Consider the following 23,894-nt stretch of genomic DNA (forward strand, 5'->3'; position numbering starts at 1 on the left):
TATAATCTGCTATGTTGCCAAGAGTTTGTTCTTCAAATCCCATTAGAATTACATTTTATTGTGTAATCATCAACAGTCTGCATTTCTGGTATTTAGACATAAATCAGTAATACTTTATACATCATTTTGGTATGTGTAGAAAAAAGGAAAAATGGGAGACAGGAACAGAAGAAGAAAAGGAAGCAGGATGGGGAATAAGAGAGAAAGGAAGGAAGAAAGAAAAGAGAAAGGAAAATGTCTCTTTCTATATATATACATATATATAATTTTTTCAAATAAAATGTGTGTAAGTATATAAATATGCATATCAGTTGTACAAAATACATGTATTATCGTGTTTATACACACAAATTAAGTCTGAGATAGATATAATTTTAGAGTTTTGAGTGATATAAACATAGGCGTGAAGCCAAACACTGAGTGGATTTAATATGAACACTAATAACTCGTGAATGCCTAACAGGAGGTGAATATCAGAGGTGTGTGTGTGTGTGTGTGTGTGTGTTTTCTTACAGATGACTTTTGTGATTCTCTTATAGCTTTTTAAAACCATTCACAAAAGAATAATGCACCTCTTTCCTGCCTTGGACCATCACCATTAATTGGAGCCTGAAGTTCAGTGTCTACAGTAGGCACAGAGATGGAGACAGAAAGCCTTAGTAATGGCCACTCTATCTCTTCCTGAGAAAATGAAGAAACTTGCTTGCCATCTCCTAGGGCTTTACACCCTTCCTGACTAATAACACCGAGAGCCTATGCACAACACCAAGAGATCAGAAAGAGAGTATGCATGTCACAAGAGAAGTAGGTAGCATTTGAACTATTTTACTGGATCTAGGGAGTTCCATCCAAACCCTTCTCCCTTCAGAGCCACATGAGTTTTACTCCTGCCCCTGGGGGTGTATTATTGGGATCAATGTTATTACAGATCTAAAAGGAAGGGATCTCTCAGTTTAACAGCAGGTTCAATCATGTATTGAATGTTTTGTCTTCAATAATCCATTATTTAATTAAAGAATAATGACTTCTTCAGCACTTTAATTAGTTATCTAAGGTCTGAGCATCAAGAAACCAAACTGCTGAGGAAACAAGAGAAGAAGACTCAGTGGGAAGCCTGCCAAGTCACCTCTCATACCTGTACCCTTGACAGCATTCCTCATACTTAACCTAAGTCTAGTCACAATCCAGTTGTTTCCAGCAGAGGCCAATTTTATTTTTCCTAAAGCTATGTACCCTTGGCTTCTGTAAAACACGAGAGGTATCCTAAGGACAGAGTTTCCTTTCCCTGCTGAGAGGCCTTGATAGGCAGCCCCCCAGATGTAGGTACCAGACAAAGAAATTAAAACATAGGCAAGTTGACCACTTCCATTCCTATGTTTTATAAAGAACCCTGTGCTAAAACAGCTCTTCACTGGAGAACCATTCAGACTTGCCTGTGAATATATCAGGTGCACATCCATCCTTCTGCCCTCCCGAACTCTCCCATTTGTCTTTTCAAGGCTAACACCACTCCAGAAACAAATGCTTTTAAACCATCTCTCGTGTGCTTATTGTCAAAGTTCTGAGAAAAACAATAGAAAAAGGATGTAATTAAAGGAATAATGAGCAGACGTGCAGTGTTTAATTAGAAATGAGTTGATCTTGAATCTCACCAAAAGCCAAAAATAATCATTGGTCTATTGCGAATTACTTACTCATCTCTAATATCCCTGGCCTCTTTGCCCACAATAAGAAAAACAGTACAGTGCTGCCATCCTGACTACAAAAGGAGGCAAGTTGGATTATCCAAAGAGGAGATCCATAATTCTTAGCTGTGTCCACTGAACTTGTAGCTAAAATATTTTGTTTTAAAATATAATATTTCATCATGATGATGAAATGACTTCTTTTCCCCCCAGAGAAGGCAATGCCATTTCAGCTTGTCTATTATGCAGAAGAAGCATTCATTCGTGTTGCCTGTGAATGCTCTGTTGTAGTGTGTAACACAGAAGGGCTTGAGCACAAGAATAGTGTCAAGATGTGCATGCATTGGGAAACTAAAGGATATTTACACATGGCTAGAGGAGCAATGTTAGCTGTGTCATGGAGAGTCCTGCCAAATCCAGACAGCAGGTGTTAACAATAAAATAACCACGTCTTGGAAAATCTGCTCATCTGCTTTTCTATTTGGGTTATAACACCATGAAAATAAAAGAAATGTATTTTTAAAAACTGCTTCTCATGGGATAAAAGCTACCAATATATATTTTTTATGACTCTGATAATTTTATCAGATTGTGATACACAGTGGTTGGGCAATACAGGTTAATGAAATTACAGGAAAAACAAAAAATTGAAAATCTGCACTAGGTGACCAGAGTGAGTTTTCATCATGTGGTCACACTCATTGACAATCCCAGGAAAAAGTTCCAAATATTAAACTTAAAGAAGGACTTCCGCCAAGATCTCACTCAAATAAAATTAAGGGTGAGTTATAGTATATCCCACCTCAGAACTCTCATTTAAGAGGAGAAAAAGACACTTAAAAAATAACAAAAACAAGTGCATGGTTTATTTCAAAAACCTAGAGAAATTTATCAGTGTAACATAATGAATCAAGAAACAGTCTCCTGTAGGTTACAGATAGTATCAAAACTTTTTAGAAAGGTGACCCAAGAGAAAAGGGTCGTATTTCAAAGACAAAGTGTGACTCATTGTTTTTATAAATTGCCACTCAATCATGCAAAATCTGGGATCAAGAAGGGAAAAAGTCTTCAGAAGGTTGTAAACATTTTTACTCTTATCTCTTAGGAGAACACTTGGTCGTGATAAGGCATAAGAAAGATGGTAGCATCTAGTTCCCAGAAAAATTTGTAATTGGAAAACTGACAAATACTTTATATTCAAAAAGGTCAGCTCTATACCAAAAGTACTGTTGTCAAATCTTTTTGAGCTCTCTTATTAAAAGTAAAATAGCCCTATTTAACCTTTTCCAAGGTCCCTTCCTTATAGTTGAATCGAGATTCCTTATATAATACCTAAAGTCATTAAAAACCCCAGGGATATGAGAAGCCTAGACAAGCAGGCAAGTCTGAACCAGAGGTAAGCTGGTAAATATTATCAACTATCTTGGTTTTGGGTTAGAAATGTGAAAGCCCCCACTAGTAGCATTTGCCAATTTCCGTGGTGATCAAAAGTCCTACTATGATTGATTTCAAGTTACCAACTTAATGACACCTGGGGCTGGGAAGAGATGCATAGAAACATATCTTATATAGTATGTCTATCATAGAGATTCAAATAACCTCAAGAACATAGATCCTAGCACAATATAGTGAAAATAATTAGAATGTTGTGAGTTATAAGTAGTTTTTACATTGATTTTTATATAATGCATTTAAATGTAGGTTTATATAATTTAATTTTAATAATGGCTGCGCTTAGCTATCAGCTTGCCAAAATCCTGAAAATTTACCAATTGGCTCTCACAAACTGCTATCAGATGGCTGTAACACATTGCTGGTTCTGACTGAGTTCCTGTCCCTGAGCTCTTGGTCTTGTGGATTCTAGGTGTTAAAATGAATTCAGGCAGATTTTTCCCAACAAGATTAGTGCTTTAGATCTGCAGTGTTAAGAGAGAGGATGGTTCCTAGTTCTTAGACTCTCCTTGGAGTATCTAATAGAAACTATAGAATTCCAGCTTCAGAAAATTGAACCTCCACAAATATTTACCAAATTTTGCTTATATTTTCAAGGAGTTGGTGCCTGTCCCCTTCCCGTTCCCACAGCCGTGAGTGGATGAGCATGCAAGCGATGAGGAAATGGCTGACAGGACCGTTAGAGGAAAAAGGGGGACAGGGAAACCTCATCAAAGGACACGGGCGCACAATCTTACACAAGTTATTTCCATCCAATTAGTTATTAAGTATCTAACTTAGAAATAAGAAACTGACTGGCTAATCCATTCGGGTGTGGAATGAGTTTCTTATTTCACAAAAGACCACAAACTGGTGGCCCCAGACAACAGAATGCACTTCTCACAGTTCTGAAGGCAAGAAGTCTTAAATTGAGGTGTTGGCAGAGACACGAATCCTTCCTTGCCTCTCACTAGCTCCTATTGGTGGCCATCGGTCCTAAGCATTCCTGGCTTATGGCTTCATCACTCCAGTCAGTCTCTGTCTCTGGCATCGGTGGAATTCTCCCTGTATCTCTGTGTGTCCTCTTAACTGCAAACAAGTTAGGCTGGTTGAGGAGCTTCTCATACTGCAGTATGACCTCATTTCACTAAGGACATCTGCAACAACCCTATTTCCAAACAAGGTCACATTCAGGGGTACTGAGCACTAGGCTTCCACATGTCCTTTTTTGGATGACACGATTTAAACCTTAACAGATGTTTAAGTTAATAGTTTAATAAATTATGGATGATAATGATTGCTCCTATATTTGAGGTCTTCTTACCTAAAAGAATTTTTTAGGTCAATGTCATCATTTCATTGTTTTGAAAGGGAGCAGATTTGTATTCCCATATAATAGAGAAGGAAACTGACTTACTGAAAGAAGAAAAAAAAATGCCCCAGATTATCCATTGTAGCAAAGAAGAGCCTAGAACTTTGCCCGATTTAAAGCTAGGATTCTTTGTAAAGCTCAAGTTCACTTTCTTCCTCTTTGAAACCTTTTGTCCAATGCCAATCTGGGTATGTTCTATTAACAGAGTAGCCCTAACAATGAAGTGAAATGTTCTTACTCCCCAGATCACCTAACCTCGTGCATAAAAAAGTACATTTTGCTTGATGCCTTCAGTGACACAAACAGTTTAAACCTACAAAACATCCACTGTTTCTCAGCTAATTTTTCCTATTTTAAGCATATTTTATAGTTAGAGCCATGTTATTTTTGAAGCCAGAGATAAACATACAAAAATTATTGTCGTTGCTCCAAAAAAGAGACTAGTTTTTAAAATGGATCAGTTAATATACTGTAGGGTTTCCACCCAGCACATCATGGGCTTGAAAACTAAGGCAAGTTACATTCAGTCTCTTCACACTTGATGGCTATTGTGCACCCCCTATGGGAAAAACCCCCCAATGCAGCCGAGTTTAAAAATCTGGAAATTTCACATTTGTCCCCTATCCTCTTTTAGTCAATGATGCAGGAATCTGACATGATACTGTTTTCTCAATCATTCTTTGCTTACTGCTGTTAGTGTGTATGACAAACATTTAATTCCTAATTTGGGCTTTCTTGAAACAAGGAAAACTAGGAAAATTTTAGAGCTACAGTAGTTTAGTAAACACTATCCTAAGAAGAGAATGTATTCATCTGAGATACTCTAAATCAGGGATCACTGCTGATAGAGACGGCAATGTGACAGGAAGTCAAAGTTTATGAAGAGTTTCACAAAACTTTCTCAAAATGTTCATGAGAATGACTGAAACTCAATTATTCTCTTCTGGTGACAATTCTCACCCCACAAACTAAGGATCTGTTATACTGGAGTCCTAAAAGATAAGCACTGGTTTTAATGGAATGACTTTGGGGCCTGAGCTAAATACCTAACATGGAAACTTATTTCATTTTCCAATAGGTTGATTGAGAGAAAGCTGCTTTTCAATCTGAACTCAAATCTGCCTCCATGATTCCTCTATGCATTAGAAATTTTATTCTCAACTCTTGAGCACACAGACTCAATCTAATTCTACTTTTCACATTAGCACACCCACCATTTCTCAGTTCAGTTGTGTTCAGTAGTTTGCTACTGGCTATCTTCCATGTGCCAATACCACCCCAAATGATAAGGGACCAGAAATCCGGGAGAGAAAATCTCTTTTAAGGAGTTTGGTCTAGTGCCATTCTGGCCAATAGAACTTTCTGCAATAATAGAAATATTCTATATTTGCACCGGTCCATACGGCTACCAATAGCCTCATGGAGCCACTGAAAATGTGAGAAGTGATAGGGTCATAAAAATTTTATATAATTTTATTTAAGTTGCTGCATATGGTTATGGCTACTGCAATGGACAGTGCAAGTCTGGTAAAATAGTCAGACCCTTACATGACCTAATATGATAATAAATACATTGCTCTTGGCAGAGAAGAGTTGAACAGAGAGACTAGGTAGCAGCCGTGTTAGTTATCCTGAGGAGGAGATGTCTGAGCTGGGTCTTGGTGCTGGTGATGAAGCCAGGTGATGGACAGGAGAAAGAGTTCAAGGAAAAACAAAACAAACAAAAAACAAAAACAACAAAAAATCATAAAGAGACACAAATGAGCCTACTAAGAACAAAGAATTCCAATACTAGTTTGGACATAAAATCTGGCTGTGTGATGTTGAGTATAAACTCCATTTTCTTCATGGCCTTCATAAAATTTGTTTTTAAAACATATTGTATACACAATTTGTTCTGATGTATAGAAAAAAATGTGATACACTTTCTTTCCTTATTTGAATACCATGCTTCAAAATGTGCATCTGAAATTCAAATTAATGTTCATGGCAGAAAAAATGGCTCAATTTAAGTTTACATTTAATTAAAACAATTCTATAAATTCTCAGCCTAACTGCTAATAAGTCAAGCCTCTCCTATTGTAATTGGAAAAGGTGAGTTTCTGAACAAAGATATAGGATTTTATGTGTGTATTACAGTTTGTTTAGATAATAATAATTTTAAAAAAACATAGTTTAGCCTTTGGAGACTTTTTTTTTTTTTTAATGTTGAATAAGTCTTCTTTGGATAAATTCTGGATTAAATTTTCTATCCAACTTTGTGTTGCATTTTAATTATGAAAAGCAGTCCACATCAGTGTTAAAAGACAAAAATCTAATTAGGATGGGAAAGGGACAGAGCCCTGCTGAGAGCTGTCAGAGATGGCTGAATATCAAGGTGAGTATCAAGGTGAGTCATCAGGTCTAGCATTCTCGAACTACCTTTTCAAGTACACATTTGGTCTGTGCCTTCCTTAGTTACTCAAGGAACACACTGTATATTTGTTTTAATTCAACACACAATATATTTTCCTGATGCTTTTCTTTTGGTTTGGCCTTTTGCTTTTGTTTTTAACCAGCTGCTACTGTGAACTCTGAGATACAAAAGTGTAAAGATGAGACTTGGCTCATCTTCTGAAGAGCCTGAGAAGCCGGTATACGTGAATAAAGTGACAGCCTTGTCCTCAGCTGTATACTGTGTGTCTTCATCAAAAATTGTTGTCTACTGAAATGTGCACAGCTTGGAACATCATGAGCCAAATGTGATTTCAGAAGAATGGGGAGGGACACAGAGAGATAAGGAGAAAGAAGAGAGAGAGAAAGAGAGAGAGAGAGAGAGTTTGTGTGTGTGTGTGTGTGTATGTGTGTGCGCGCGCGCATTTCTAACTTCAGAGAGTCAGAGCAAGAAAAAGGTGATTGTATTTGAAGGGAAAATAAAGTAGAGAACATGGCAGGGGATGGTGAGAAAGGACTTACCTCTTCAAAACATGAAATAATTGTCAAGATTCTGTTTTGACTGTGAGAGTATTTAATCAATTTATATGTGATTTTCTTAGCAATCATTAGTGTCTGCATTATTGTCTCCATGGAACAACATGATGGTATCAAGGAAAATAACGGAAGATGTAGAATTAAAGATTTCTGGGATTTGAAATAAACTATCCATTAAGAATAACTGCTCACATACAATTTTTCAAAAATATTTAATGAACATGAAGTTAAGATGTATTGATAAATATATCCAAAAGATTCATCTAAGCAATTGTCATTCTACTTCAAAAGCAGTTTATCTAAACCAAAATGTAAATCCCATAAAGATTTATGAAACTTTTCCTCAAAACATGCAATTTATGGCAAGTATTGTTAAAGTCATTCTTTTAAACAATGATGTGACTAAAATATAATTATGGAAAACAATTATTATATCCAATAAAATTTCTTAAAGTACACTTGTAAAATACTGAGGTTGTTGAATGGTGTTGTATGGTATATGCATTTTGTGATTTTCATGCTGTGACCCATGGCTATGCAGTAATAAAGTATGTTCCCCTAACAATGCAATCTCCCTATTCCTCTGCCCAAAGAGCTTCCATCTGACATGGGGATAAATAGGATAAGAAAAATACTTTTGGGTAGTGTCAAAGATAATCAAAGTCAGACATTAACTTGTTAAAGTGGTGTTGACAAGCTTTACTCAGTAATAACTACTGCAGTAGGGAAGAGAGCTCAGTGTGAAATCAACCCAACTTCATTGAAAGAGAATACAGCCTTTTGAAAGGAAGGGATGTGCTGGGGGAAAGGCAGTACAGGACAGAATGGGAATTTCATTCATATGGCTAGGTCATTTGGATTTTTTAACTGGCACTTAAAGTTAAGCTCCTACACTTCTACAGAGACTGGGAGATGGGCCCTATTTTCAGTTGTTGACTGGAACGAACAGCTAGGACCTTCATTAGGTAGGAACTTTAGGGGCCTGGAGTTGCCACCCTAGGTTCTCAGCTTTGAAATGTGAGAGATTATGCTAGTGTTTAAGTTTCTATAAGAATTTGAACAAAGTTGTTATGTGCCAAGTGTTCTTTTTTATTTCTCAGTGAAAAGGATACAGCAGCAGAGAAAGGACACTCTAGTTTAAGCAGTGGATGTGGATTCTCTAGAAGCTGATCAGTCTCCATAGAGAAGGGATGAGAGTCAATTGGACTGGGACCTGATCTTTGCATGTCCAGATCTTCTTCTGACCTTCACTAGGTGGTAAGGAGAGGAGACTGAGGGGAAGGGGAATATAGAGGGAATATTAACTAAACAGTGTTAGGGGATTCGCAAAAACAGGTTCTCAGGAATCATTCAAAGTAGATATTACATTCAACATTTTATGGGAGAGGAAATGGAAATACAGCAAAGTTAAATTTCTTCTTGAGATTAAGCTGTTAATAGTCTAAGCTGAGATAAAAGTCGTGTCCATGTTTACTATCTCTTGCTGCTTACTCTAAACCTCCTATCTTGACTTTTGGTTAAGAGATAGAGAGAAGTGAGTTGGGGGAAATCAGAGAGGGAGACAAACCATGAGAGACTGTGGACTCTGGGAAACAAATTGAGGGTTTCAGAGTGGAGGAGAGTGGGAGGGTTAGGTGAGCCCGGTGGTGGGTATTAAGGAGGGAATGTATTGTATGGAGCATTGGGTGTGGTGCATAAACAATGAATTCTGGAACACTGAAAAAAAAATAAAAATAAAATAAATAAAATTTAAAAGGGAGAGAGAGAGAGAGGACCTAACATGTACTACAAAAGACCAAGGAATTCTAGGGTACGTGGGTGGCTCAGTAGGTTAAGCCTCTGCCTTCAGCTCAGGTCATGATCTCAGGGTCCTGGGAAAGAGTCCTGCATCATGCTTTCTGCTCAGTGGAGAGCCTGCTTCCCCCTCCCTCTCTGCCTGCCTACTTGTGATTTCTCTCTGTGTGTGTCAAGTAAATAAATAAAATCTTTAAAAAAAAAAAAAAAAAAGACCAAGTAATTCTCTATCACATATTCACTTAAAGCAGTTCTGGGTCCATGTTAGATGCTGAGCAACAAATGGCTGACAATGGAGGTGTTTGTCTCCTTAAATAATATTTTCATAGACAGCTAATTAAATTCATACTAATTATGTTGCTACTTGGAAGTCACCCTGTTTAGGTGAGTTTAATGTCTTAAAATGTTACTGCTTTAAAATACATTTGGGACCCATGTTTGGTAAATAAGGATTTGCTATGGAAATATTTATTATTTGTCATTGCTATGACTATTACTGGATAAAAGACAAGGCATGAGACAAAAAAAAAAAAATCTCAAAACATCTTTCTATGAGAATGTCCCCATTCTCATAGAAAGAACTAATTGCCTAATGAATGTTAAAAACAAAATGAACAAAGAAACAAAAACCTGCATGGAGTAATCAGATTTATGAGATTTATTTGCAGTGAGAAATTTGATCCACTGAAACCTTTCTTAAATAAATTTGGTACCTTGGCTACTAGAAGTATGCTGTTTATTAAATTACAGAAGAGTCAAAAGGCTTCTAATTAAAACATTTAATTAGAATTATTTTTCCAACTGAATTTAATTTACATTATGTAAAGCAAAAACTATATCTGCAACTAATTTTATATTAACTGCCACTAAGGTCATGCCTACATAATACAAGTTTCAGTACCATGAGTTCATGTTTTACTAGAATACCTGTTTCACTAAAATACAACTAGAGTGTGCTCAGGATACTTCATTTTTTTTAACGTATGGGTTTATTTTCCCCCATTTTATTTTTCATGTTTCTTTTTAAAAAAGATTTTATTTACTTATTTGAGAGAAAGAGCACAAGCAGGGTGAAGGGCAGAAGGAGAAGGAGACTCCTTGCTGAGTGGGGAGCCTGATATGGGCTTGATCCCAGGACTCTGGGACCATGACCCAAGCCAAAGGCAGACGCCCAACCAGCTGAGCCACCCAGGAGCCCCAGCCCTCATTTTTAAAATAATTAAAAAAAAAAAAAAAGACATTTTATTCTTAAGGGAAGCAACTAATTGAAGTAAATACTGCTTTTTCTCCCCTACTTCCCTCATATCCCTAAATTGGTGGACATTTTGAGACCAATTTGCCAAGAATCTACTATTTTATTCACTTATTTCAAAGATAGTTTTTTAAAAAGAATATCATAATAACAAATCCAAGTAAGAAAAAAAACAATGAAACTAGATGGTTGCCTCTTATAGAAAATCTGATGGGCAACGTTAATTTTAACATTTTGAAAGAGACGTAAGCACTATGACTATTCCTGAAGTATACTTGCTACACGCACCTAGGTTAAGATTTCTTTTTTGATTTCTTTTTTGCCAGTGTGGAGAACTGTCAGCTTGGCCATCTGTGTGGAATACATTTTTCATGTTGCAATCATTCAAAGGAAAATAAGTGATGCTTTTTAAAATGTTGGTTTGATTCAAGGAAAACTCCTCATTTACCCTAAGTTAAACATTACCCTGAGTGAAAGGAATGTCTCTCTGATAGGTAGCATGGAAAATTGTAGGAAATTCTCAGAATTTATAAAACTGAGAGTTATTTGTTTCTGCAAGGCAGAGATTTTAATTTTTGTCACTGAAACAGCAGAAATATGCACCCAGGAAAATGACACCATAGACCCTCAATCCTTACCATTTCTTGGGTACCCGGAGAACTCATCTAATTCATCCTTTCATTTCTGTTCACATTTGAACTTGAAACATGCCAGATCATAGCCTGATCCATCCCAAATTCCTGACAATTCAGTCACCTGTATGAAGATTCATTACCACATGAGGCAATGATACCACCTCAGGTTTTCATTTAAATTTCACATGAAGAAACATTATATTAACATTGGAGGTGGCTATTGTTATTAAGAAAAAAAAATACATTCATCCCATTTTATTCAGGAGTTAGAATATTCTAGACTTATAATGTGCTCCTCTCACACTTCTTTCCATTGCTAAGCATATTCTTGTACATTTGCCAAACATTCTTGTACACTGGAGTCAGAACCCACTTAAAACTCCCTATGTAAAATGAAAGCAGGAAAGAGCTTTTCATATCCTTCTTGCCTTTGACTATCCCACCAAGCCTCACAGCAACTCCTCAAAGTTTTACAGATCTCCTTAGATGTCACAAAATAATTGTCCTTTTCTGCCAGAGATGTTTCTTTTAAAAGTTTTAGCTTTATTTAACTTACTTTTATGGAAACTAGAACAATCATTTAAAAAAAAAAAAGATGATGATCTTCAGGTTCAGTCCTCTAACAAGACAATGCACCATGCCAAGGATGGAAATGAACTCATTCCACACAAGATGTCCTAAATTAAGTTGTCAGAGGGAGGGTTCAAGAATACCATGTACTCTGCGTTGTACTGATGGATGATGAGTTTGCATAACTGTCTTAAATAACAACCCTTTCTCTTTTGAGAATTAGTGGCTGAGGATAGTGGTATTAGGTATCTTTTAAAAGAAGATAAAACCAAACTCAGTCTATAGGAGCAGAGGTAGTAGATAAACAAATTAATCATAGAAATGGAGAGCTGGAAGGAATCTTATAAGTCATTTATTCAAATATCTTACCATATGCATAAATACTGCCCAACCCCCCCCCCCCAAAAGGGTTCATCCAGACCCTGCTTAAGACTTCTATGGATGAAGCAATTCATTTCATTTCAAGATGAGGTAGCTGAAAATTCTCATGGAAACTGAGCTATAATCTGTCTTTCATTTCAACACATTGAATTTAATTCTGCTTATAAAATAACAAATACTTGGGGAGGGGGACCCCCTGTGTACCAGCCCTAGTATTGAGTACTGCCGTGATATTCAAGGATGTATGAGACATGTATTCTCCTTCCACGTTGTGGAGGAGCAAAGGAAGAACACAAGAAACAGAGAACCACTGAGAGGTCTGTAACAGTCATGCTGCCACCACACATTGAGGAGGTGCTATGGACTCAATACTTGTGTCCTCCCAAATTCATATGTTGATATCCTAATCCCCTGCATGGGGGTATTAAGATGTGGGGCTTTTGAGAGGTGGTTACCTCATGAAGGTGGAGCCCTCACAAATGGGATTAGTGCCCTTATAAAAGATGTTCCAGAGGTGTCTGGGTGGCTCAGTGGGTTAAAGTCTCTGCCTTCAGCTCCGGTCACGATCCTAGGGTCCTGGGATCAGGCCCCGCATTGGGCTCTCTGCTCAGCATGGAGCCTGCTTCCTCCTCTCTCTCTCTGCCTGCCTCTCTGCCTACTTGTGATCTCTGTCTGTCAAATAAATAAATAAAACCTTTAAAAAAAAAAAAAATGTTCCAGAGAGCTCCCTCCTCCCTCTCACCAGGTAAGGACCCAGCAAGCAGTCCTCATTAGACACTGAATCTGTTGGTATCCTGATCTTGGCCATCCCATCCCCCAGAACTGTGAGTAATAAATTTCTGTTGTTTATAAGCCATCCAGTCTATGGTATTTTTGTTCTAGGAGCCTGAATGGACTAAGACAGGGGAGCATTTAGGCAAGTCACTTGATTCCTCAGAATCTGTAGGCAGCAACAGTACCTCACAGGGTTGTTTCAAAGATTAAACTTACACACAATTGTTTAGTACTTTTTGAGATCTATGCAAATGCAAACGGTGATTGTCATGTGTTTCTATGCAGATTTCTAGGGTAAAACATCTCACCTTGTGTTCTAACAATCATCTTATTTACCTGCTACCTCAGGAGGGAATGGTAACATATTTCTCCCTTTGTACTGAGCATGTAGTTTCTGGCACACAGTGTTTGGTAAATTAATCCAAATGAGCACTACTCCAGGGCCTCACAAATTATGATACTACTGAATAGCACAGGTAGTTTAGAAACAGGAATGTTTTACTTTATAAAGATAAATAATGAATTCACTTTCCATATGGTAAGTTTAAGTATGAAGCACCCTGCAGCAGTGGTAAGTGATAAGATAAATGAGAAAACAGAATTGAATGTGAAGTTCTTGAAGTCTTTACAAATAAAGAATGGGTGATATGCAGGGAAAGAAGCAAAGAGGGCATCACTATAGATAGCAAAGAGAAGATGCTCAACTTAAAAGCTGAGGCAGTGCTAGGGATTAGTACTGGAGGAAGACATATCTAGAAAACTGGAACAAGTACAACCTTATTTAACCGAATCTCTTATTACTTCCCTTTAGTCTCCTAAAATGCTCTTCAATCAATCCATATGTATGGGTAACATCCACAGTCAGTCAACAAAACTCAGCATTTAATAATGTACTGAAAAAAATAAGTAAATAAAATCCGTATCTATAAAAAAAAGTCTTTGGTCTCCTGAATAAACAACACTTGGGTAAAACAAGAAACAAAGAACATAGGAGACAAGGATAGGCAAGCTACATGACTGTATATTTAAACTCTTTGGCTATATGCCACGGGCTCTAGAATCGCAATAGAAAGAATAGAACAGTGTAGATCTAAGAAATCAAGAAAGCTTTATGACTAATGATGTATGCAACAAAAGCAAAAGAAAAATTAAATTTCCTTACTACCTATAGCCCACTTCCTTGAAACAGGAGGAGTGACATTCCTCTAGGAACTTAGCTGCCTGGATGTTAATACTTTGCCAAGAGCAAAAGGCAATCTTAGCCTGACTCCCAGGATCCTGTAAGTCTACTTTAACATATAAAAATTCCTCTGGATGCAAGCTAGTGCAGCCATTCTGGAAAACAGCATGGAGTTTCCTCAAAAAGTTGAAAATAGAGCTACCCTACAACCCAGCAATTGCAGTACTAGGTATTTACCCTAAAGATACAAATGTGATCTGAAGGGGCATGTGCACCCAAATGTTTATAGCAGCAGTGTCCACAATAGCCAAACTATGGAAAGAACCTAGATGTCCATCAACAGATTAATGGATAAAGAAGATGTGGTATATATACACAATGGAATACTATGCAGCCATCAAAAGAAATAAAATCTTGCCATTTGCGACGACATGGATGGAACTAGAGGTTATCATACTTAGCGAAATAAGTCAAGTGGAGAAAGACAACTATCATATGATCTCCCTGATATGAGGAAGTGGAGATGCAACGGGGGGGGTTAAGGGGGTAGGAGAAGAATAAATGAAACAAGATGGGATTGGGAGGGAGACAAACCATAAGTGACTCTTAATCTCACAAAACAAACTGAGGGTTGCTGGGGGGAGGGGGGTTGGGGGAAGGGGGTGGGGTTATGGACATTGGAGAGGGTATGTGCTATGGTGAGTGCTGTGAAGTGTGTAAACCTGGTGATTCACATACCTGTACCCCAGGGGATAAAAATATATTATATGTTTATAAAAAATTAAAAATTAAAAATAATAAATAAATAAATAAATAAATTCTTAAAAAAATAGTATTTAAAAAATTCCTTTGGAAATATCATCTCTACCTCTATCCCCCAAGATATATGTTGGCAATCATCTCCCACATGTATGACCCACCCCTATATATCTGAAGGGCATTATGACCGTGGTTTTATTAGATGATAATAAATGACCTTTTCCTAACAATAGCTAGCCACCTAAAGGTCATAGAAACTTTGCTTCCAAAATTCATTAGAGACTTACGCTATCCCTAGCCCCCTCCCAACTTGAAAGTATATAATCAGCCACTCCTCTTGACCTCAATGCTGCTCTTTCTGTCCACAGGTCCTGTTCTCACGCTTTAGTAAAACCATCTTTTGGCACCAAAGGTGTCTCAAGAATTCCTTCTTGGCCATGGGCTTCAAACCCTAACATCTTTCTACATCAGATAAGATGGACATACAATTGAGCCATATATAAATAAACTTAGACACATAAATGTCGTCTTCAAAAATGTAAATCATTGAATCCTATCTCCTCCACTCACTGGTTGTATAATCTCAGGCAACTTACTTAACTTCTCTAGGCATCCATGAACTAGGGGAAATAATGATACGTAGGGAAGAGCTGTTATAAGAATTAAGTGAATTAAATATGAATGCCTAAAAGACTACATGGTACATTAAAATGTTTAATGATGTTAGTTATGCTTATTATTATCCTATTGGCTTAAGCTAATTATTTTGTTACAAATCAGTCATATTTGGTCTGTTTCATATTTACCTCATGTGGATTTCTAAAAGAACTTCTTCTTATACACAATTTAGCACATGTAAGCTATCTTTCCAATTGTGATCTTCAAAATATCAATATGTGTGTGGGTAGATAAGATAGACATTGGGTATTGCATGTAGGTGGGGAAATAAAAACCAATGATATTTTTATTATTAACACAATCTCTTTTATCACTTTTTAGTTGAGGGCACAAGAGGAATTTTTTGGATGCTGAATATGCTAATTTGTTCTTTAATTTTATTTTATTTAGCACACAGGGGATGAGGCACTATTGAGGAAAGATCAATATATCAGGAATTACAATCTCTAGGTTTTACTCTAGTCTCCACCACTAACCTGCTGTGAGACTTTGGACAAATAAATAGTCCTCTCAGCTTTAATTTTCTAGCCATAAAATGAAGGACTATAGTTTATTTCCTTCTTACCCCCAAAATGTATACTATGGATCCAACAGTGATTTACTATTCCAAGGTGTAAGTACTGGCCAAACTCTAGGCAGTATCTTTCTACATTTTAGGTGCTATGTGATCACAGGCAACTGCTATAGACCTCTCTCTACCTGTAGGATGAATGGGTACTTGGGCACTGGTATTGTGAATCCAACCCCCATTTCTGGTCCTTATCTGTCTCTGAAATTATTTTCTGCCACTCCAGTCATGCTAACAGCCATGGAAATTTTTCCATCATCTAATTCAGTGTGTTATGGAGAATACAAACCATGCCACTATAATGTCTTATCTATGTTTGTTCTATTTTCAAGAAGAGAGAAGGAGACAAGACAGTGTCTTCACTATGTTCAGTTATTAACTTCTCCAAAATCACATCTGGGAAACAATCCTGTAGGTCATACTTTTTAAAAAATAAAATTATGGTCAAAATTCTGAAGATTAAAACAAAATATTTTAATCAAAAGTATAATTATTTTGAGAGAGAGAAAACATAAGAATGAAACTCTTCTCTATATCTTTGTACTCACTTTAATTAAAAGAAAATATTTCTAAAATTTAGGACCACATTATTTTAAGAGGTTCCAAAGAGAAAGAATGTTCTTTGTTGTGTGCTCTCTTAAAAGATAATAATAATAATTTTCTAGGTAGCCAACATTATATTATCCTAGTAGATGGTAAAGGGATGCCTGCTTGAATTTTTTTAAAATAGCCATGTAAAAAACAACAAAAACAAAAACACAAAAAGAACAAAAATTGAAACGAGAACAAAACTTGTTTGTGTTTTGTCACTTATAAGTAAATTCAAACCTAACAGGAAATAGTACGCTGCTATGGGCGTAGAACATGACCCATGCAAGTTCATTTTTTTTCAACAAAGGCTGCTTTAGGGATGTATATAAATGTTATTGGCAATCTTTTCATACACAATGCACATGTGTCTTCTTCCTAATAGGAAGATTAAACTTTTTTATATGCACAGCACATAAACAGGAGTAACAATTTTTTAAACTAATAGAAATATAAAACATTTGAGTACAAAATGCTTTATCATACCCAATGTTTATATCATGATTTTTAAAAATAATAGTCTCTTAATTTATTATAGATTTACAATTGAATGTGCAATAATCGAAGACTGAATAAACATGAGACTAAGATACATAATTAAGAAGTTTTTCATTTTTTAAGTGTGTATGTATTTCTCTCATAGAAAATTTCTCTTTGACACATTTCAGTTAAGTCCACAGAGAAGCAATCCTTTCATAGATAGAATAAAAAATGTCAATCATCTGAATGTTTCAGGTATAAGTTAGACAGACCTACATATATAAGCTTTCTGTTTTATCTTTCTTGAATAATTGTATAAGAAAGAGGAAGGGTTGATTTTTGTAACAATAACATCCAGAACTTTAAAATATGCATAACATTATATAAATCTCCAGAGTTTCCTTATTTGGTAAGCTAATTTTGGTAAAAATTTGCTTTCATTACACAGCGTTCAGATTCTAATTCTTTACATTTTATATTCTGTAATGTTCAAGACACTTAAAATTATTTTTGGAATGAGATAGAGTATAAATATTTAAAAACCCTGAGCACAATATTCATTAAGTAACCAGTAAACACTAAAAAACAAATTACCTAAATTCCTCTACTGACTTAAAAGGTTGTAAATATCGGCAGTTTTGCTGGTTAAATAGCTTGAGCTTTCTTGCTGGGCAATATTGATAAGAAGGGAAAACTATTATATAGGCAGAAAGAAATGCATTAGCTTAAGTAATAATTATATGAAATGCATTTACTCAGACAGTTTGGAACTACTTTTCATGTTATGCCCATGCAAACAGAATGTGATGAATCAGATAATTCAGGACAGACAGTCAGAAAAATGGAAATGCCGATAAGGACTGCTCAGTGTCTAGATGCTTGTGAACCCAGGAGTATGGTTGGCTACATTCCAAGGCGGAGTCAATTGACTGCAATAGAGGACTACTGAAACTGGACCATTTGGGCTCCACTGCCCATTTTCTCAGGTATAATCCCACTGTAGTATGATTAATGGTATTATAATGAGAAACCTACAAGGAAATGAATGAAATGAATCAAGGATCGAGAAACAAATGTTCTCCTAATTTACACCATGTTTGCGGTGGAGTTTGAGAGCAATTACACAGTCAACAAATGACAGAGTCCCTAGATGATGGTCTGGGCTTGGAATTTCTACACTGTTTTGCCATTCTGCCTTACTTGTTCTATCTGGTAGCCATTATGCATAGACAGATGTACCAGAACTAAGAACCATGGAGCTCACTTTCTTAATGGAAATCCTGATTACATTTACTGCTTCTTAATCAGAGGGTTAGTATAGATACAAAGAGGGGTGCACATCCTTGGATTTTGTTTTTACCTTGAAAATATTGCTTCTGGTACAAAATATGAAAATGAAGAGTTTCTTTTTATTGCCTCCCCAAAATCTTACTGAAATTAGAAGGGAGAGATCAAAACATAAGAAACCTACTGGAGTTCTGAAAAAATAATGGGTTGAGGAGATGGTTAGGTCTCAGTGGAGCAGCTTTTATGGGATAAATATCTGGAAGAGACAAAATGAGTAAGATGATATTGCTGTTTTAAACAAAGCAGGTTGAGGGTAAGACTTGTAACATTTATAAGACAAAGCCTATAAGGAGGTGGGAGCTATTCTTTATAACACAAGACCCAGATATGTAGAAAAATATAGAAAGTGGGGCAAGAAAATGAGACAAGTGTGTCTAAGGAATATCTACACCATTCGCCACCTACCACTGTCTGGTATCTACTGAAAGACCATTACCAATAAGGCGTCCTTGCATTTCTAAAATTAAAGATTACTCTCTAAAGAAATTTAATGAATTTTGTAAGTAGAGTTGAGGCTTAAGCCATTCTAATTCTGTGAGCTTTCTAATGTATTTTTCTGTTACCTCTCCTTCCACTCTACAGTGAAACCAGCCAGGTCACTACCAGGTCGTATTTCTTTCATAAATATGAATGAACAATCAATGATTAGCAAACACACTGAGAAAATTAACAACACAACGCAAAAGATCCAAAATGAGCCAAGATAACAGCTGATCTTAAGAGACATTAAGTTAATGCAAGAAACAGAAAAGGACTTTACTATATTCCATCAATGCTTTGAGAAATTGTTGCATCTATAAAATAGAACAAGGTGATATGATAAAAAGAAATCCAAGAATACAGAGTTCTAGAGGATTAAAAGTCTGTAAATTGGGAAATCTCATTTTTGTACCAAACAAAAAGGTGAATAAATGGAAACTATAAAAAAGGAGAGAGAGAGAGAGGGAGAGAGAGACAGCATGCCAACATCTATTTAATAAGAATTTTAAGAAGAGAAGGCATAACAAATTGTAAGAGAGGTTATATTTGGAAAAACCTCAAAAAAAAAAAAAACAGTATAAAAAACCATCAGAAATGAAAAATAAAAAAACTCTTCAAAATAAAGTGGTTATTATGTGGTAAAGTGCCCAGCAAGACCCACACCTACTGATAACTCAATGAAATGTCATGTCTTCAAAGATTCAAAGATTATAAAAGCCTCCAAAAGGAAAAGCTGCGTCTGCAAGGAGATGGCGATCAAGTTGGCATTATATCTCTCATAAGCAACGCTGAATGTTATGTAAGACAATAAAGGAATGCCTTCAGAATTGTGAGGAAAAATAATTGTGAACTTCGAAATCTACTTTCAGCCATACTATTACATACTACTACAATCATAATGGCAAGTTAATGACATCTGAACTATACAAGGACTCAAAACATTCACTTTCCAAATATTTTCTAAAACATTGTTTATGGATGTCCAAAAGAAAGCAAAAAAATTAAAAAGGAAACCCAAACATGGAAGAGACAAACAGATCAAAACATAACAAGCATACCCAAATAATAATGGACTAAGAGTGAAACAGGAGAAAACAAAAAAAAAAAAAACAAAAACAAACAAACAAACAAAATCATCCTGAGGTGACAGTTATGGGGTAGAACTAAAAGAAATATCAATACAAATTAGAATTGTGATCCAGATGGTTCCAAGGCAGGGAAAAAAAAAAAAAAAAAAAAAACAAGGAGAGAGAGAGAGAGAAAGCCTTAAGAAAAATGCCTTTTCAATTTAACAATAGTACATGATTAAGAAAGGAGCAATCTTAGTGACAAGGGGGAGGCATGCTATTATTTTTTTAATAGACTATCAAGTGTCATTTTAAAATTCCAGGAAAAGGAAAAGGGAAATTCATAGTCAAAATATAAGGCAAATTAAAAAGTTTTAGTGGCTAAAAGTAGAGAATTATTTTGATCTCTATGCGTGAGAGGCACATGCTTGGGGACAAAGAATTACATTTCCTTTTCATGGATCTAGTTACACTAACTAGCTCAAAGACAGCCCAATATACTACTGTGTCCTTCATTGCTTTTCTATTTTATAATTAATATGTAAATGTAATTAAACCATAATTACAATTATGGTTTAAAAGAACATGTTAAGATTGTAAAAATGCATGTACAGTTGATGGAAAATACCATAAAATTGATGAAGGTTCAAGAAAATGGGTGAATATGCTTAATCACAGCAATTTTCTGAAAATCATTGACAGTACATTGCTTTTAAAAAGCCCTTATTATAGCATGACTTTTAAATATATATTTCTTCCTTTATGAGAACTGCATGCTTAACTTAATTTTCTAAGAATGAGTCAAACATAAAATGAGTATGGAAAATAAAAATCAATGGGGCATTTTCTCCTAGAGATTGCTCAACACAGGTAAATCTTCATGTTTGAAAACCTGAGTCCTCCCCAGAGAAAATCTCCCCAGAGAGATTTTCACACAGATCACAGGACAAAAAGTTTCCACAGAGAAAAATTCTATAAATTTCTATAAAACTTAACAACAGCTCAAATTACCATCTTTAACAAATCAATTATTTTTGTCAATAATTCTCAGTTATATCCTGCACCTTAAAATAATTTCCTTTGAAGTTTATTGAGATGTTTTTAATATTTACAGATATTTGAAATAATATATTTACAGGCACCACTAAACACACGGGCACACATATACCCATCCATGCCTGTTTGAGTATTTGCATATTTACTCCACTGTGTGAAGATATTTCAATGCAAAGACAACTCTGAAATGGTAAACATTTTGACTGTAAAAACTGTCTTTGCAGAGCAAACCTAACTCAGTTCCCTGCCATATGAAAAAAAAAATTAAGTGTGGGAAGCAATGAAAAACGACCAGTCATTTCTTTTCTCCCAGCTGATACATATCTTATTTATTCTTCCTTGTAATGTGTGAATGCTGCACCATGCCCTACTTTGTCTTCTGCCTCAATTAAAATGTAAATTTCTGCAGCCCATCTCTATAATTCCAAACTGCTCTAGGCAGGGGAATTTAAACTGCTTTTAATAAAACCAACTACAGATGCTGAAATAAGATTTCTTCCCAAGTCTTTGAAATCTATATGTGTAATGGTATGCTGGATCCTCTGTAGTTACGTCTCAGCTACAAACATTCAGATAAAAAAAAAAAAAAAAGTGATGGGTGTGTGCATTATCACCACATATGCAAACCCACAGCTAGGAGAATGACCTCCCGCTCCTTTTGGACAATTCCTAGCAATCAATCCTTCTCCTTTTCTCAAAGATAAATATATGTCACATTTAGAATTTATAGCCTCAAAATGCCATCGCCCATTATGTTGGATAGGATAACAATTTGATAGGTAGATTCAAAATTGAAGTGAAGTCTGCAAAGGGAAGTTTGGAGTTTCATATTACCCAGTTGGTCTAACTCTTCGTTTCTTTATTTTCAGTGTCTCCCCGTATAAAACTTTCTATTGCATCTGTCTTACAAGCCCCTCTGCCCCTTTTCCTGGTTAACTCCTCATGTCATTTCAAGTCTTAATTTCAGGGTCTTCACCAGGAAACATGACTTGAAGCAGCCGGAGGAACAGTATGCCTCTTGGCCTCCCCCATTCTTGGCACTCCCTGCTTGTTCCTTCACAGTTGTACTAACTTCTGTATTCCAACGATCATATAATTTATCATCTAAAAAAAATAGGTATAAACCAAGACTGTCCTGGGCAAACTAGGACTTACAGACAATCCATTAGTTACCTGGACAGTTTCCCATTATTGTTACGTGGAAGAAGAAAAGAGTAGGTTGGAATATGCCAGTGAAGAAGCCGTAGCAAACGGCATGGCTGACATTTGTGGTTCTCAGCTGCCCCCAGCCCTCACAAAATCCATAGCCTGGTATTATTGGAGAAGGGATAAAATTTATCTTCTCCTGCCATAAATGTTTACCATTTAACAATGTAATCTGTGTTCCGCTTAGCCCCTGGTTCTCAACAGGGGGTGATTTTGTCCCCAGGGGACGTCTGGCAATGTCTGGAGAACTCTTTGGTTGTTACAATTTAGAAAGGCAGGGGAAGGTGCTCCTGGCCTCTAGCAGGTAGAGACCAGCAACAGGACACATCTCAGAACAAAGGTCACCCAGACCCAGATGTGAAGAGTGCCGATGTTGAGAAATAACTGCCCTGGGCAAGTGATACAGTCAACAGGCAAGAAGGGCATAAAGCATCAAGGCAGAGGATATCCTCCGTGTTTGGATTTACAGCATCAGCCACGCAGCCCCGTGCAGAGGAGCCTTTGGTAAGGACCACAGGATTTCAAAGCCATCCTCAATGAGTCATCTCATGAGCCTGCGGCTCTCATTAGTACCTGTTCCTGAAGAAATGGCTACACGTGAAAGATCATTCTATTTCTACACCTTCCTTGAAGCATTTTGCTGTAGAAAACAAAAATCAGCAAATTTTCTGAATTGAGTATTCTACTTCCTTTTTTGTTTTATGTCCTTTCTCCCACCACTGCCTGGTGAACCCTCCAGAAGCACTTCTTTCTTCATTTCAATGCCCTGCTCAAACACCGCCAGTATCTAAGTGCTGACACTTTTTGAAGTGGTTTGAAGCGGTTTCTATGAGCATCTCACTTCAGCCATATTGTTCTTTTTTTCCCCATAATTCGTTTAACTTAAATTCAACTAATTAACATACAGTGTATTACTAGCTTCAGAGGCAGAATTTAGTGACTCATCGAATGCATGTAGCCCCCAGTGCTCATTCCACCACATGCCCTCCTTAATGCCCACCCCCCACTACCCCATCCCCCATCCACCTCCCCTCCCCATCCTCAGTTTGTTTCCTATGATTAAGGGTCTCTTATGGTTTGCCTCACTCTCTAAGTTCATATTATTTCATTTCCCCTCCCTTCCCCTATGATCCTGTTTCATTTCTTAATTTCCGCCTATGATTGAAATCATATAACTCTCTTTCTTTGATTGACTTATTTTGCTATCTCTGTCCTCCAAATATGATTTCCTGCCTCTAACTCTTTGGTGGGTCCTGTCTACAATACCTTCCTGCCTCGGTTTTGTCTATCCCAATCCTACTTTGCTTTCATGCCCTTGCTTTTTTTTTTCTTTTTAAGATTTTTATTTATTTATTTGACAGACAGAGATCACAAGTAGGCAGAGAGGCAGGCAGAGAGAGAGAGAGGAGGAAGCAGACTCCCTGTTGAGCAGAGAGCCCGATGTGGGGCTCGATCCCTGGATCCTGGGATCATGACCTGAGCCAAAGGCAGAGGCTTTAATCCACTGAGCCACCCAGGCACCCCTCCTGCCCTTGCTTTAATTCCACTTTCCTCAAAAGCATCCCTCCTTCTATCTGCCTACTTCATTATGCATTTGCTTAATGATCATTATCTTTTGATG

General features: G+C 36.6%; 1 protein-coding gene and 1 long non-coding RNA gene across 4 annotated transcripts in view; one reads left to right on the plus strand and one right to left on the minus strand.

Moving 5' to 3' along the window:
• LOC309847831 overlaps window positions 1-8,009 on the plus strand; it is a 44,152-nt gene extending 36,143 nt beyond the window's left edge. Inside the window, exon 6 of the long non-coding RNA XR_014302652.1 lies at window positions 7,047-8,009. This is a non-coding gene — a long non-coding RNA (uncharacterized lncRNA). The remainder of the gene's footprint in view (window positions 1-7,046) is intronic.
• The window catches only part of DCC (DCC netrin 1 receptor), a 1,135,716-nt gene that overhangs the window by 513,418 nt on the left and 598,404 nt on the right, over window positions 1-23,894 (minus strand). The gene's annotated exons all lie outside the window — the stretch shown is intronic.

The sequence above is a fragment of the Mustela nivalis genome (assembly GCF_964662115.1).
Source record: "Mustela nivalis genome assembly, chromosome: 14".
Lineage (NCBI taxonomy): Eukaryota > Metazoa > Chordata > Mammalia > Carnivora > Mustelidae > Mustela > Mustela nivalis.